This window comes from Octopus bimaculoides, chromosome 2 (genome assembly GCF_046866305.1).
Source record: "Octopus bimaculoides isolate indiv1 chromosome 2, ASM4686630v1, whole genome shotgun sequence".
NCBI lineage: Eukaryota > Metazoa > Mollusca > Cephalopoda > Octopoda > Octopodidae > Octopus > Octopus bimaculoides.
The window spans coordinates 15,021,677-15,037,053 of record NC_142929.1 but is presented as its reverse complement, the minus strand read 5'-3'; the positions used below and the strand labels follow the sequence as shown (position 1 = coordinate 15,037,053).

General features: G+C 34.7%; 2 protein-coding genes across 4 annotated transcripts in view; one reads left to right on the top strand and one right to left on the bottom strand.

Moving 5' to 3' along the window:
• Window positions 1-15,377, bottom strand: part of LOC106876000 (zinc transporter ZIP13) — a 223,700-nt gene that overhangs the window by 88,506 nt on the left and 119,817 nt on the right. The window lies entirely within an intron of this gene.
• Window positions 15,078-15,377, top strand: part of LOC106876006 (F-box/LRR-repeat protein 6) — a 336,390-nt gene continuing 336,090 nt past the window's right edge. For 2 of the 3 annotated variants that reach the window (XM_052975599.2, XM_014924360.3), the window contains exon 1: window positions 15,078-15,377. This exon is cut by the window's right edge and continues 164 nt beyond it. The gene's annotated coding sequence lies outside the window, so the exon portion shown is untranslated. The other variant, XM_014924365.3, reaches the window with a different exon arrangement.

The following is a 15,377-nucleotide window of genomic DNA, read 5'->3' as shown; positions in this document are numbered from 1 at the left end:
TATACATACATATTTAAGGTGATGAACTTGCAGAATCACTAGCACACCAGGCAAAATGCTTCGTGGAATTTCATCCGTCTTTAAGTTCTAAGTTCAAATTCCACTGAGGTCAACTTTGCCTTTCATCCTTTTGGGGATGATAAAATGCCAGTTGAATACTGAGGTTGATGTAATCAACTTACCCCTTCCCCAAAAATTGCTAGCCTTGTGTTAAGATCTGAAACCAATGTATATATCTTTGGCAAGGTGGTGCCCAAGTATGGTCGCTATCTAATGACTGAAATAAGTAAAAGAGAAAAGATATATATAATGGGGGAAAGCATTTGAATCCAGAATCTTTATTTATAAAACAGAGCCACAGTACTCTTAATTGGTAAAAACCATATGAAGATAATCAGGGAATCATTGATCAAAATTGTATTGTAGAAAACAGAAAAAGGTTTAATAGTCAGTATATTTCAAACTAGTCTTGCAATGGCTTATCTCAGAAACATAAATATGTAATCATCAAAAATCTATTAATCATTAATTGATATGAATACAAGTTTCTAAAGGTAAAAATAGCAAATTGATTCACAAAACAAATTCTGCAGCTTAAAAGTTAGAGGCCTAATATCTCATATCTAACAATGTGTTATTTATTTTTCTGTTTCAATTAACAATACACATCAACAACTAAAAACATGGAAAAGTCAATACTCAAGCATGAAAAACCAGTTTCCCCCCATTTGTGTTTTTGTTTTTTTTTGTGTGTGCCAGGGAATCTATAACTACATGGGAGTGGTTTCGTATTTGGGTCAGGGAAGAAATGGAACCATTCTTCCCCACAGACGAATGTTCATATACTGAGATAGAGGATTTTTTTATTAGTTATCTTTTACTTGTTTTAGTCATTAGACTGCGGCCATGCTGGAGCACCACTTTGAAGAATTTTAACTGAACTACTTGATCCCAGTATTTATAGTCATTTTAAGCCTGGTATATATTCTATTGGTTTCTTTTGCCAAACAGCTAAGTTACAAGGACATAAACACACCAACACCAATTGTCAAGTGGTGGTGGGGGACAGAGACACAAAGACAAACACGCACAACAAGCTTCTTTCAGTTTCCGTTTACCAAATCCACTCACAAGTCTTTGGTCAGGCTAAGGATATAGTAGGAGACACTTGCCTAAGGTGCAGTGCAGTGGAATTGAACCCAGAAACATGTTGTTGGGAAGCAAGCTTCTCACCACACAGCCATAAAAGGAAAATAGTTTGAAGAGCAAAAAAAGATGGTTAGTGATTCCCTGGGTACAAAGAGCCATGAATTAATGGAGAAAATAAATAAAGCCTGAGATAGATACATGAAGTACTGCTGTTACCAATGAAGTGAAATTACAAGGGACTTCTTTTAGATACCATGCAGTTTTAATTCAGAGGAAATATATAAATAAATCAATCCTATTTCTTGTTGTTGCTTATATACTCTTTTTTTAAGTATGGAATGAGAAGCTTTTTTTTGAGGAGTGATATAATTCTGTAACCTATAATCTTGTCTATATTATCATATAAGAGCATTGTATTTCTATGAGCTTCAAAATAAAATAGAAGAAAAATGGAATGATTTGATGGTAAAACACAGGTTTATTGTACGATACATTCAACATATCAGGTAGCTAATCTGGTTAGCAGAATATTCATGTGAGAAAGAAAATATATAGCAAAAGTGAGCTGCCATAAAAAAGATAATAGCATTGGTAAGGTCTGTGTATGTGTGTGTGTGTATGAGGGAGAGAGAGAGAGAGAGAGAGAGAGGTGTGCAGGTGTGTGTGTGTGTGGTGTATGTAAGTGAGAATGGCTCATGTGGGCTCCTAAATTCAACAGATCTCTGAATGAAAAACAATGTATCAAAATGTATCCTAGGAAACTGATAAAAGAAATTCATATTGGGGGAGACCCAAAAATGGAGGTTGTATAGCCAAGAAAAAACAATAAATGTTAAGGATGCTGAGATGAACAACTTATGTTGCCTAATTGTCTACTGTTGTGCTTGATGTATACACAGCGCTGTCACATGACTTTTTGAGGCCCCCTGCAACTTTTTGTTTCGAGGCCCAATCCCTTCAATCAAAATTCATAATCTACGCACCTTTTATTCATGGCTATATTTTATTTCATTCTATCTGAAGTTCAATGTTTCATGTTATCCTAAAAAACATCTTTAAAAGCACAACAAGTTAAATTTATTAAGGCTTATTTCAAATTTCAATAAGTAAAACTTCCAGACATGAATAAAAGCGAATTTTTATAATCCAGGCAACTTTCAAAGACAAACATGGCACACTTTTTGCTTCTCGAAATCATTGTTAAGTTCAGAATAATCAAGTTGAGAGTTAAGTTCACGTTCAATAGATATCATAGACAATCTACAAAATCTGGTACACGTTTGTGGTATAATGTAATATTTTTACAAGAACTTCTGTAGGTATAATGTATTACCATTTTGTCTTGAAATTTTCAGTTAACATGGATAGTTCAACTCTTGTTCAACATCTTAACCAAAGTAAATAGATAACTCATCTATGTACTTTGATCTTAACATGGGGCCCCTCAACCGCCGAGGCCCCCTGTGACCGCAGGGATTGCAGGGGCTTAGCGATGACACTGTTTATACACTGATGAGGAGTTCTGCCATACAATCAAGTCAATCCAATATGTATGCAAGTGTATGAACAAAGGAGCTGAAAGCTGCTATGAATGCCCTCTCAAAACAAAACACAAATTATGGTGCAGCCCAGTTCTAGCTGGGAAGGCACAATGAAAGAACTGAATATATATATATATATATATATATATATATATATATATATATATATATGTATGTATGTATGTATATGAATGCATATATATATACAGGCATGGCTGTGTAGTAAGAAGTTTGTTTCCCAACCACATGATTCTGGGTTCAGTCCCACCACATGACACCTTGGGTAGGTAAGTGTCTTCTACTATAGCCTTGGGACAATCAAAGCCTTGTGAATAGATTTGGGAGATGGAAACTGAAAGAAGCTTGTCGTATATGTGTGTATGTGCGTGTGCATGCCTATATTTGTCCTCCACCACCACTTGACAACCAGTATTGGTGTATTTATATCCCTGTAACTTAGTGGTTTGGCCAAAGAAACCAATACAATAAGCAGCAGGCTCAACCAAATAAAAGTATTGGGGTTGATTCCTGCCACTAAAATTCATGGCTGCAATCTAATAACCACAACAAGATAACATTTATGTGTAATATATATATATATATATATATATATATATATATATACACACACACACACACACACACACATATATACATATATAGACATACATACAATTATACACACACACACATATGTATATATATACATACATACGTACATCTGCATACACATACATACATATACATATTTATAAAGAAGAACAAGAGAATCACCATGGAAGAACTCTAGCTGGTTGTAACCATAAAAAAAAAAAACATTGATAGAAATGTTAAAACACCTTGAGGATGAAAGAAGCTTCACAAAGACTGAGCTACCAAGAAGAATAACAATTTCCCAGATGCTGTATATTTTTAAAAGAAAAAAACAACCAAAACAAACAAGGAAATAAACAAATATTTCATCATCATTATTGCTTGCAGAATGTAAACTGAGATGTCTACAAATAAATAAAGTATAACCCCAAAGTATTTTTGTAGTATTATTTGCATAAATTTCACAGAAATATTCAGCAGTCCCTGATTAAATATACTGTTTTTTCTTTTTTTTAATTTTGATGTTTATTTTTTCTTTTCATTGCAGTCAATGATATGATTATTATATGAAACCATGGTGTCTTATGAAGGATTTAAACATCTTGTCTATTGCAAAACATTCACATCTTGGAAAAGCAATCATTTTCTATGCTTACTCTGACAACTACATATTCTTGGCAAATTCACATAGTTCACTGCTAAATATACTTTAAAGAATCTGCCCAAAATCTGAGAATTCTTTAATATATATATAAATGTCTAAGCGCTAAACATTTTATGTAGATTTAATTTGATTTTAAATTTAAATTAATTTTAAAAAAAACTACTTACTCTTTTATTTGTTTCAGCCATTTGACTGTGGCCATGATGGAGCACTGCCTTTAGTCGAACAAATTGACTTATTCTTTGTAAGCCTAGTACTTATTCTATCGGTCTCTTTTGCTGAACCGCTAAGTTACAGGGACGTAAACACACCAGCATCGGTTGTCAAGCGATGGTGGGAGTACAAACACAGACACACACACAATATATATATATATATATGTATATATACGAAGGGCTTCTTTCAGTTTCTGTCTACCAAATCCACTCACAAGGCTATAGTAGAAGACCCTTGCTCAAGGTGCTATGCAGTGGGACTGAACCGGGAACCATGTGGTTGGTAAGCAAGTTATTTACCACACAACAACTCCTGTGCCTACTTGTTCAAATTGGTTTCAAAAGTGATGTTTTATCTCTGTACTGTGTATTGTTTTGGTTGCCTGGTCTGAACAAACCCATCATTAAAGGCATTAGAAGCAGTTATATTTTTCCAAACATTATATAGCTTAGGACTTTATTATCCAATAAGACGGAATTTGAGAAAGATTTGACTGCTATTTTAGATAGGTTTAACAAGCATAGAGACTTCCTAATTCTCACTATTGTAAAATGTCTAAGAGATGTATCTCTCACACAGATATAACCCCAGTTTTTCACTTGTAATACTGTTGGTACCAATTTTTCACTAGTAAATGAATTGAAGAAAGCAGAATTTAAGCTTTCTGCCTAGCAAACATGACGAAAATAATTTGTCCATTTAGCTGTTTTCCATTAACCAAATTAATTAATCAGAATGTCATTTGCTCACTTTAAAATAATTCTAAAAAAAAATCTTTTAGTGTGATATTTTATTATTCTTTTTTGTTAAATTATTTTCACATAAAAAATTTGCCCTTTCTCTATTCCTATCAACTTCAAATATTTATTCTGCTATTTAGTTTCCTTCTTTTATTTGAGTTACAGACAAGAAATACCTAGTGGTATTTCTTCCAGCTCTTTATGTCCCGAGTTCAACTTTGCCTTTTAACCCTCAGGGTGGATAAAATAAAGTACCAATCAAGTACTGGGGTTCACTGTATCAACTAACACATTCCCTTCAAAACCTCTGGTCATGTGCCTAAGGTAGAAACCAAGAAACCATTACTATATGTAATACAAACAATATCTTTTTAGTTATATACAAGGATTATTTGAAAAGAAATTCGTTAAGTCATAGTCTTCTATGTATTTTTTAAACTTAAAGCCATTGATCTAAGTGCTAATGATAGATTCCTATAGTGTAAAAAATTGATCATACTATGAAAAGGGGATGGTAAAAGTGTATGATATATATAGGGAGAGAGAGAGAGAGAATTGTGCATATGTGTACATGGCATAAACATTCATATGTGTGTGAGCGTGTATGTGTGCATGTACCAGTAGCAGTTGATTTTCTCTTACTATTTACCTGATGATTTAGCACAAGCATCGTAGACAAGTCACTGTCATGAAGATTGAAATTCTATCAATCTGTTCTTTTATCTATACAGTAATAATTGTACTCCTAAGCTTCTTTATAAAATGTATGCAATGGTATATCCTATACATGGTGTTTTCCAACAGTCTATAAACTAATAACTATGTTACTGACTTTCTTAAAAGTCATGTAATTGTCTATCCTGGATAAACGTGTTACCAACAACATAATACCAAGTTCTTCTTGAATTATTTTATAACTGAAAAAGAGTTTGGTATGATACAGCAGATAATGGTTATAGAGCACGACAGTGAGAATTGAATCAAGAGAGGCAAAGAAGATACAGTGAAAGATTGGGGAAAAGGCAAAGAAAAAAGAAAAGCAAAATATGAACGATGATGTTAGGGAAGAATATTTTGCACAAGCCAGAATGAGAAAATAGGTTAGAAGAGGAAACACGATCAAGGAGAACAGACAAGATTTCCTAGAAATAAATCAAAGGATAGGATGTTACTATCGGGAGATTTTATGGCAGACAAGATACCATAGAATCTCTACTGTTACTTCTTTATATCATTTAGTTTTTGATAGACTGATTTGTATAGATATACTTTAGAATAATCAGTGTATGTATATGCAGGTATACGTGCATATACATATACATAAATTCATCTATATTTCTTCAACTGTTTTGAAACTATTTTTCTATGCAGGTGTAAGCTGGATGGGTACTTATTTGAGAGGCAGTATTTTTATGGCTGGGTATTTTCTAGTCACCAGTTCTTCCCTGTTTCAAGAAAGTTTTATTCCATGGCTTCAAGAAAGCAGAGCTTCAGGACATAATGTTTCCTGGGAGTGTAAATGTGATTACACCATTTTTCACTCAGTTGATCTCACAAGAGAAGCAGAATGGCAACATTTATGCACACACACACGAAATCGAATTACTAACCACTTAGGTGCCACAGAGCTTATGTAAGGTCTTGGAGAAGTAAATCTATTTCTTGGACAGGTACAAATGTTACAACAGTTCCAATGTTTTAGTGTGTCTGGAGAGAGTCATTCTTTTTTAGTGCCTTATTATTTAACACACTCACCACTTATTTAATTATTTATTTAGAACATGGAAAATATAAGTAGAACATAGAAAAAAATAAATTATAAGTAGGAGTGGCTGTGTGGTAAGTAGCTTGCTTATGAACCACATAGTTCTGGGTTCAGTCCCACTGCATGGCACTTTGGGAAAGTGTCTTCTACTATAGCCTCGGGCTAACCAAAGCCTTGTGAGTGGATTTGGTAGACAGAAACTGAAAGAAACCCGTCGTATATATGTATGTGTGTGTATATGTTTGCGTGTCTGTGTTTGTCTCCCCCAACAGCGCTTGACAATCAATGCTGGTGTGTTTACGTCCCTGTAACTTAGCGGTTCGGCAAAAGAGACCCACAGAATAAGTACTAGGCTTGCAAAGAATAAGTCCTGGGGTCGATTTGTTCGACTAAAGGTGGTGCTTCAGCATGGCCACAGTCAAATGACTAAAACAAGTAAAAGAGAGTAAGTAAATGAGTGGAAATCAAACTGGTGATTCTCTTAATTAATAAGGCACTAAAAGAGAATGACTCTCCCCAGACACAACAGAACATGCTTCAACACATGAATTCACATAAAGAATCTTGCAAACCAAATACAAAAACGAAGTTCCAGTGTTATATCCTTAGAAATCTAAGGTCATGTGCCCTATGCAAGTAAAAATTTACTAAAAACAAGTTAAGAAACAAGTAATTAAATACCAGAAAGCCTAAGTTTGTTTTTTTATTTTACAACTATTAAGAAAGTCCACTGCTGATCTGCACTCAAATCCCTAGTGCCAAATTAGGTACAGAAACGCGCACACACACACACACACACACACACACTGGCTTCCCATCAGTTATGGTGATGGAGGTTCCAGTTGATCGGATCAATGGAACAACCTGCTTGGGAAACTGACATGCAAGTAGCTGAGCGCTCCACGAACACACGTACCCTTAATGTAGTTCTCAAGAAGATCCAGCATGACACAGAACGTGACAAGGTTGGCCCTTTGAAATACAGGTATTATTCGTTTTTGCCAGCTGAGTGGACTGGGGCAACGTGAAATAAAGTGCCTTGCTCAAGAATACAATATGCCACAAGATATCAAACTCGTTATCTCATGATTGCGAGTTGAATGCCCTAAACACTAAGCCATACACCTTTACCGCACACACACATACATTATAATACATTCTCTAGCAGTGGAGATTCTCCTCCTCTTCCTCCTTCTCAACATCATCATCATCAGAAGCTGCATAAATATTAATAATGTCCATGTTCCATGCTGGCATAGGTTGGACTGTTTGACAGGATTCAATGGATCCAAGGATTGCATTGTACTCCAACATCTGTTTCGGGATGGTTTCTATGGCAGAATGTCCTTCCTAATGCCAACCACTTTATTGTGTGTACTGGGTGCTTTTTCCATACCACTGGCATTAGTGAGGTTGCTGTGTAGCTCACAATATTACAAAATGCAAGGATGACGGACATCTTTTTGCTAGATGGGGTTTAAGGTATGAGGGAAAGGGTTGTGGCAAAGCAGGTTCTTGTTTTAGAGGAGCAATATGGCTATTCCCATTTAGGGAAAAGAGAAAATGAATCAGTAGCAGCAGTAAAGGGATAAATAGTGGTGATGAGGCGTCCAGGTGGTACCTTCAGGTATGAGGTGAGCAGAAGTGAACGAGGTCAAGGAAGCTTGGAGCGTATGGGGGAGGGGGTCAAGAGATAGGGGAAATGGGAGAGGGGTCAAGAGAGAGGGAAAATAGGGAGGGGAGTCAGGCAACAACTACAAAGATTGGGAAGGGTTGAAGGGTGGATGGAGTGATAAATTTTGAGGTGGGAGATTGCCAGTGATGCTCCAGTTAGGAAAGGTAGAAAGAGGTTTTATATTGTATGGCATTTAATATTCCTCTATCTGTCTATGTTGCACAAATGCATGCCATTAGCCATTCTTAGGACATTTTTGTTTAAAGCATTTAAGATGGAGAAATTTGGTAAGTAAAAGGAAATTATAAAGATTTGAGCAGTACTATATATACATAGAGAGGTGCAGGTGTCGCTGTGTGGTAAGAAGCTTGCTTCCCCAACCACATGGTTCTGGGTTCAGTCCCACTGCATGGCACCCTGGGTAAGTGTCTATTATATTAGTCTTGGGTTGACCAAAACCTTGTGAGTAAAGTTGGTAGACGGAAACTGAAAGAATCCTGTCATGTGTATACATATAGGTGCAGGAGTGGCTGTTTGGTAAGTAGTTTGCTTACTAACTACATGGTTCCAGGTTCAGTCCCAGTGCATGGTACCTTGGGCAAGTGTCTTCTACTATAGCCTCTGGCCAACCAAAGCCTTGTGAGTGGATTTGGCTGATGGAAACTGAAAAAAGCCTGTCGTGTATATATATATATATATATATATATCTCTATATATATATATCTATACACATATATATATATACCGGAGTAAGCTCATAAATGTGAAACAAGGTGAAAATAAGAGTACTCAAATACCAGAGGTAGAATAATGTGCTTTATTTAAAAGCAGCAGAAATATAACAAAAGTTGTTACTCAGAGTTTCATGTACCTGTTCGTCGGACAATTTTGTTAAAATGGAACAGAAATAACGATATAATCAAAACTAGTTAAAGGATACACCTTTAAAAATGTATATGTATGTAACTATGTGTATGCATCTGTGTATTTTGATGCATATATGTATATTATAGATGGTCTAGTATGGGTATATACTGTTGTAAAATATTTATGTAATACAGCGTGAAAATTTTAATTTAAATTTTAATGTATTAATTGACTTATATTTTGTATATAATTATTTACATGTATTTTGAATCTACTCTTCGATTTTACAATAGGATGAACTTATACTGAATTCATTTATTTTGTTCATTGCATGCTTAAGACCATTAATTGAAAGGACCAATGAAACAAATCCATTTTTAAAGGCGTATCCTTTAACTAGTTTTGATTATATCGTTATTTCACAACTGGTGTTGGTGTGCTTACGTCCCTGTAACTTAGCAATTCAGTAAAAGAGACTGATAGAATAACTACCAAGCGTAACAAAAAAATAATAAGTAATGGGGTCAATCTATTTGACTACAGATTCTTCTGGACAGTGCCCCAGCATGGCTGCAGTCTAATGACTGAAACAAATGAAAGATATACATACATATATATATATATATATATATATATATAATAACAATATATTATAAATTAACTACCAACAAAAATAATTGGTAAGCTAACTTAAAAAATCATCACCTAAATAGCAGAAAAAAACGACAGTGAAGATATGCAGACTCTTCAAGAATCGATCCTTTTGGTAATATTAATAATAATAAAGGAGTTACGACGCAAAAACGTATAAATTCAAAAGAACATATTTATCTTCTTCAATATATATTTCAGTATAAAGAATTCATTAAGATGCTTAAATCAAAATTTCTTTACACATCATTCAGGAACAGATATAACATCAGAAAAAATACACTCCGTTTAAAAACACAAACCGTTCATGGCGAAAAAATTTCACAATTACAATCTATATATATATATATATATATATATATATATATAGATATGCAGGGCAGGGAATCGTCAATTAGTAATAAAATTAATAATTAACAATTTTGCCGGGTAGCTCAGTATGAAAAAACCTTTTCGGTAAAAAACATTTATAATCATAAATATATAGGGATTGACAGTAACCTGCTTCTCCAACGTACTGAGAATTCAGAAATAGCAGTCAAAGAACTACTGATTTCAAAACTACAAATTATTACTCCAGATTGATAGCGATATTTTTGATACACACAGAACAAAAAACAGTAGAGAAGAGTAAAAAATAACCCTGCCTTTAGTTAATTTAGTACGATCGTTTCACAGTTAAGAGTAAAGAATACTCTATTCTGATCTTCAGCTAAATATTCTAATAAATTTGTTAATGTCTAAATAACTCACGTTAATTTTGACCATGTGAACATCAATACCACGTGAGGAAGACGTTAAGAAATTTATCGGCCAGTGAGTTCAAAATCCCTCGCCCTAATGAATTCAATTCAGTGTGCATCATAAATAGTCCCGCTATCAATCTGGAGTAATAATTTGTAGTTTTGAAATCAGTAGTTCTTTAACTGCTATTTCTGAATTCTCAGTATGTTGGAGAAGCAGGTTACTGTCAATCCCTATATATTTATGATATATATATATATATATATATATATATATATATATATATATATATATATGTTGGCTGAAGCTAGAATTTCTAGGTTGTTGAGTGGAGGCATTCTCTCATCTATTAACATTCCCACAAGAATATTGGAAGTAAATATAATTGTTAGAGGTTCAAAGAGAAAGGAAACACCTGCTTATCAAACAAATATTCATAATTTACAAGTCAGAAATTGAAGAATAAATACATAATAGATATTTAATACAGAAGCAGTCCATCACTGAACCAGCAGACAACTGATTTTCATTGCATCTGAGACAGAAGTTTCGAAATATTAAAAGAAAAAAAAAAAAAAAAAGAAAGAAAAGAGAGAGAAAAAGGAGAATGAAAAAACTTAAAATTTTCTTTGCAACTCTACCAGTTAATTATTTTGATCTAATCTTAAAGGAATAGCCTGATATATGAAAAGATAATTATTTTATATGTATGAGGTGGAGAAAGCTATGAAGGGAAGTAAAAAAAAAAAACAAAGAGATACAATCTATTTACAGAGAGGTCAAAACTACTAGATATAACTGATTTTTTTTTGCGTATATATATGTGTGTATGCGTGTGTGTGTGTGTGTGTGTGTGTATAATATATATGTATGTATAAATAATATAATATATGATGTATATATTATATATACTAATGAATAAATGAGCAAATATATATATATACTTCCATATTATAACTACATTTATACATATATATATTTAAATAATATATCTATATAGATATATGGGATATATAATATATATATATATATATATATATATATAAATATGGGATATATAATATATATATATATATATATATATATATATATTATATATCCTATATATCTATATAGATATATTATTTAAATATATATATGTATAAATGTAGATATAATATGGAAGTATATATATATATATATATATATCCTATATATAGATATAGATATATAAGTATATATCATAGCACTCTGTCAGTTACGATGATATGATGAGGCTTCCAGTTGATCTGATCAACAGGACAGTCGGATCGTGAAATTAACATGCAAGTGGCTGAACACTCCATAGACATGTATCCCTTTAACGTAGTTCTCGGGGAGATTCAGCGTGACACAGAGTGTGACAAGGCTGGCCCTTTGAAATACAGGCACAACAGAAACAGGAAGTGAGAGTGAGAGAAAGTTGTGGTGAAAGAGTACAGAAGGGTTTGCCACCACCACCCCCTGCCGGTGCCTTGTGGAGCTTTTAAGTGATTTTTGCTCAATAGATACTCACAGCACCTGATCTGGGAATCGAAATTGCGATCCTACAACCACAAGTCCACTGCCCTAACCACTGGGCCAATGCGTCTCCACATAAGTATATATATTAGATATATAAATGTAGGTATAATATGTAAGTATTATATAGTTTATTCTTAATCAAGAATTATTTTGACTGTGACTTTGAAGTTTTGGCTAGTTAAGCCATCATCACTCAATAGCTTAACTGACTGGAACTTTGAAGTCACTATCAATAATATTCTTGTTTAAGAATATTAAATTCCTACACTACAAAAGTATAGAGTAACCCACCAGATTTATTTAAAATTCATTTTTATTATAACCGAACATAGAAACAAACATTTATATATTCATATATATGTATCTCTCTCTCTCTCTCTCTCTCTCTTTATATATATATATATATATATATATATATATATATATATGTATATATAGACATACACACACACACACACACACGAGTAAGTACATAAATGCAAAACAAGTTGGAAAAAATAATACTCAAATTCTGGAGGTAGAGTAATGTGCTTTTTTTTTTTATTAAGACTGCAAAAGAATCACAAAAAACTGTTACTCAGAGTTTCACATTGCCATTTGTTGGGCAGTTGTGATCAAGACTCTTGACCACAGCTGTCTGGCAAATGGGAATGTGAAACTCCTGAGTCACAGTTTCTTGTGGTATTTTTGTAGCTTTATATATGTGTGTGTATGTTTTCTTCTAATACTTTCTAATGCTTTGGAATAAATAGACACACTGGAATGTCTACCGGATGATGTATGTCATTTTGTATCCACCTTGGGCAAGTGTCTTCTACTATAGCCTCGGGCCAACCAAAGCCTTGTGAGTGGATTTGCTAGATGGAAACTGAAAGAAGCCCGTTGTATATATATATGTATGTGTGTGTGTGTATATGTTTGTCCCTCCAACATCGCTTGACAACCGATGCTGGTGTGTTTACGTCCCCCGTCATTTAGCGGTTCGGCCAAAGAAGCCGATAGAATAAGTACTAGGCTTACAAAGAATAAGTCCTGGGGTCGATTTGCTCGACTAAAGGCAGTGCTCCAGCATAGCTGCAGTCAAATGACTGAAACAAATAAAAATAAAAGTAAAAGTATATATATATATATATATATATATATATATAGGGAGGGTTGCAGCCATGCTGGGGCACCACCAGTGTAATCACCTTTTAATTGACAAATTCTATGGGACTGGCTTTTGGTGAAGGAGTGAGTTCGATATTGCTGCCCTCTTTTGAGTTTCCTGTCTTGATATTGGTTCATCTGGGATCTTGGATAGCAGGAGGTCAAGCTGTTTCTTGAAAACATCTGTTCCCACCCCACAGATGTTTTGGCAAGGAGTTAAATCGCTGTGGGTTCTTGAATACCAAGCTATTGCAGTACATGGTCCTTGCCTTAGATGAGACAGCTGGGACTTTAGGAACAGTGCAGTGACGTCCATTTTGAGGTGTGGTATAACCCTCAATTCCAAAGTTTCGTGCCCCCCACCCACCAGTATCTTCCACCCATATATCACTGCATACCTCACCCGTCTTCGCTCCAGAGAGTAGAGTTGTAGCTCTCTCAGTCTCTCCCAGTAGCTCAGCTGTTCCATTGATGCAATCTTCCTTGTGTAGTATTGCTGAACCACCTCAAGTTCTGCTATTAATCCTATAGTGTAAGGTGACCACAGTTGAGGGCAGTAGTCCAGATGGTTGAGGGAAAATGTCCTCCATACGACCAGCATAGTTTCCTGGTCCCTTGTTTGGTGGTTGAAGTAACTTATCAATTTATCATGAGGAGCGATTGGTAGCTCCTTGCTGAATTCTTTTCCATCGTTTCTGACAAGAGGATTGATATGAGTGGTCCACGACAGCTCTTCCCAGAGTGCTATATAGCTGAGAGAGAGAGAGGGAGAGAGTGTAAAGGGAGAGAGAGGGGGAGAGAGAGGGGGAGAGTGTAAAGGGAGAGAGAGGGGGAGAGAGGGTAAAGGGAGAGGAAAGAGAGAGAAAGACAGACAATAAGAGAGAGGGCATGGGGAAAGGAGAGAGAGAGAAAGACAGATAGACAGACAATAAGTGACAGGGTAAGGGGGAAAAAAGAGAGGGGAGAACAGGAAGGGAGAGGGAGAGAGAGAGAGAAAGAGAGAGAGAGGATAAGGGGAAAGGAGAGAGGAGAGGAGAGAGTGAAAGAGGCAAAGAGACAAACAGAAAGAGGGTAAAGGGAAAGTGAGGGGAGAACAGGGGAGGGAGAGAGACAGACAGACAGAAAGGGGGTAAAGGGAAAGTGAGGGGAGAAGAGAGAGAGAGACCCAGAGAGAGAACCGATCCCTAAAAGTTGCCTGGTATTCAGTTTATTTCCCAGCCTGGGAAGGGTGAATGATGAAGATGATCCCAGTGGGTTTATGAAACCAAAGTGTGGAGCAGCCCACAACAAATACCGCAAAATATTCTTTCCTACACATCCTACACTCTAACGACACTGTACACACACACACACACGCCCACATGTCTGTGTACTCCCCATACAAAATATATCTGCATTAATGTTGAGTGTATACGTACATGTTACTTTTATTGATTATTTTTAACTAATTCACACTATTGTTACCAAGTAGTAAAGGTAAAATAGACCGCCTGATTTGTTTTTGTATTTGATACACCTAAAAGTGGAATAAAGAATAAAACCCAAGCAAAAACCTCTGCTAAAAAAAAAAAAAATAAAGGTATCTTTTTTTTACTTGTTTAGAAAACTAGAATTTCCTCACCTAAGAAACATATATATATATAAACCAAACGAGGAAGTTATACACACATATACTTTATATGTGTTATATGTGTGTATGTGTGTGTGTGTATATATATAAAATTACATTAAGCCTTGTGGTTAGTCTCCAGTCTGTGCGTGTGTGTGTGTGTGTGTGTGTGTGTGTGTGAAAAAGATAAAAACAAAATCAAGAGGCAGATTTCACTGGAATATTGTGATTTGGTAACTAAAAATACTCGTGTGGATAAGCCCAAGTGAAATAGAAAGAGAGTGCTAGTTAGTTGGAAGTGTTTTCGTTCCTCAAAAGGGTGAAAGGAGGTAAAAAAAACAAACAAAAACAAAAGCAAAAAAAAGCACTACCTTTAAATGAAAGGAAAGAACAGGAAGAAAGAAAAAGAAACAAAAATAAAAAAGTAAAAACAAAGTAATATATATATACATATATTATATATAAAAAAAA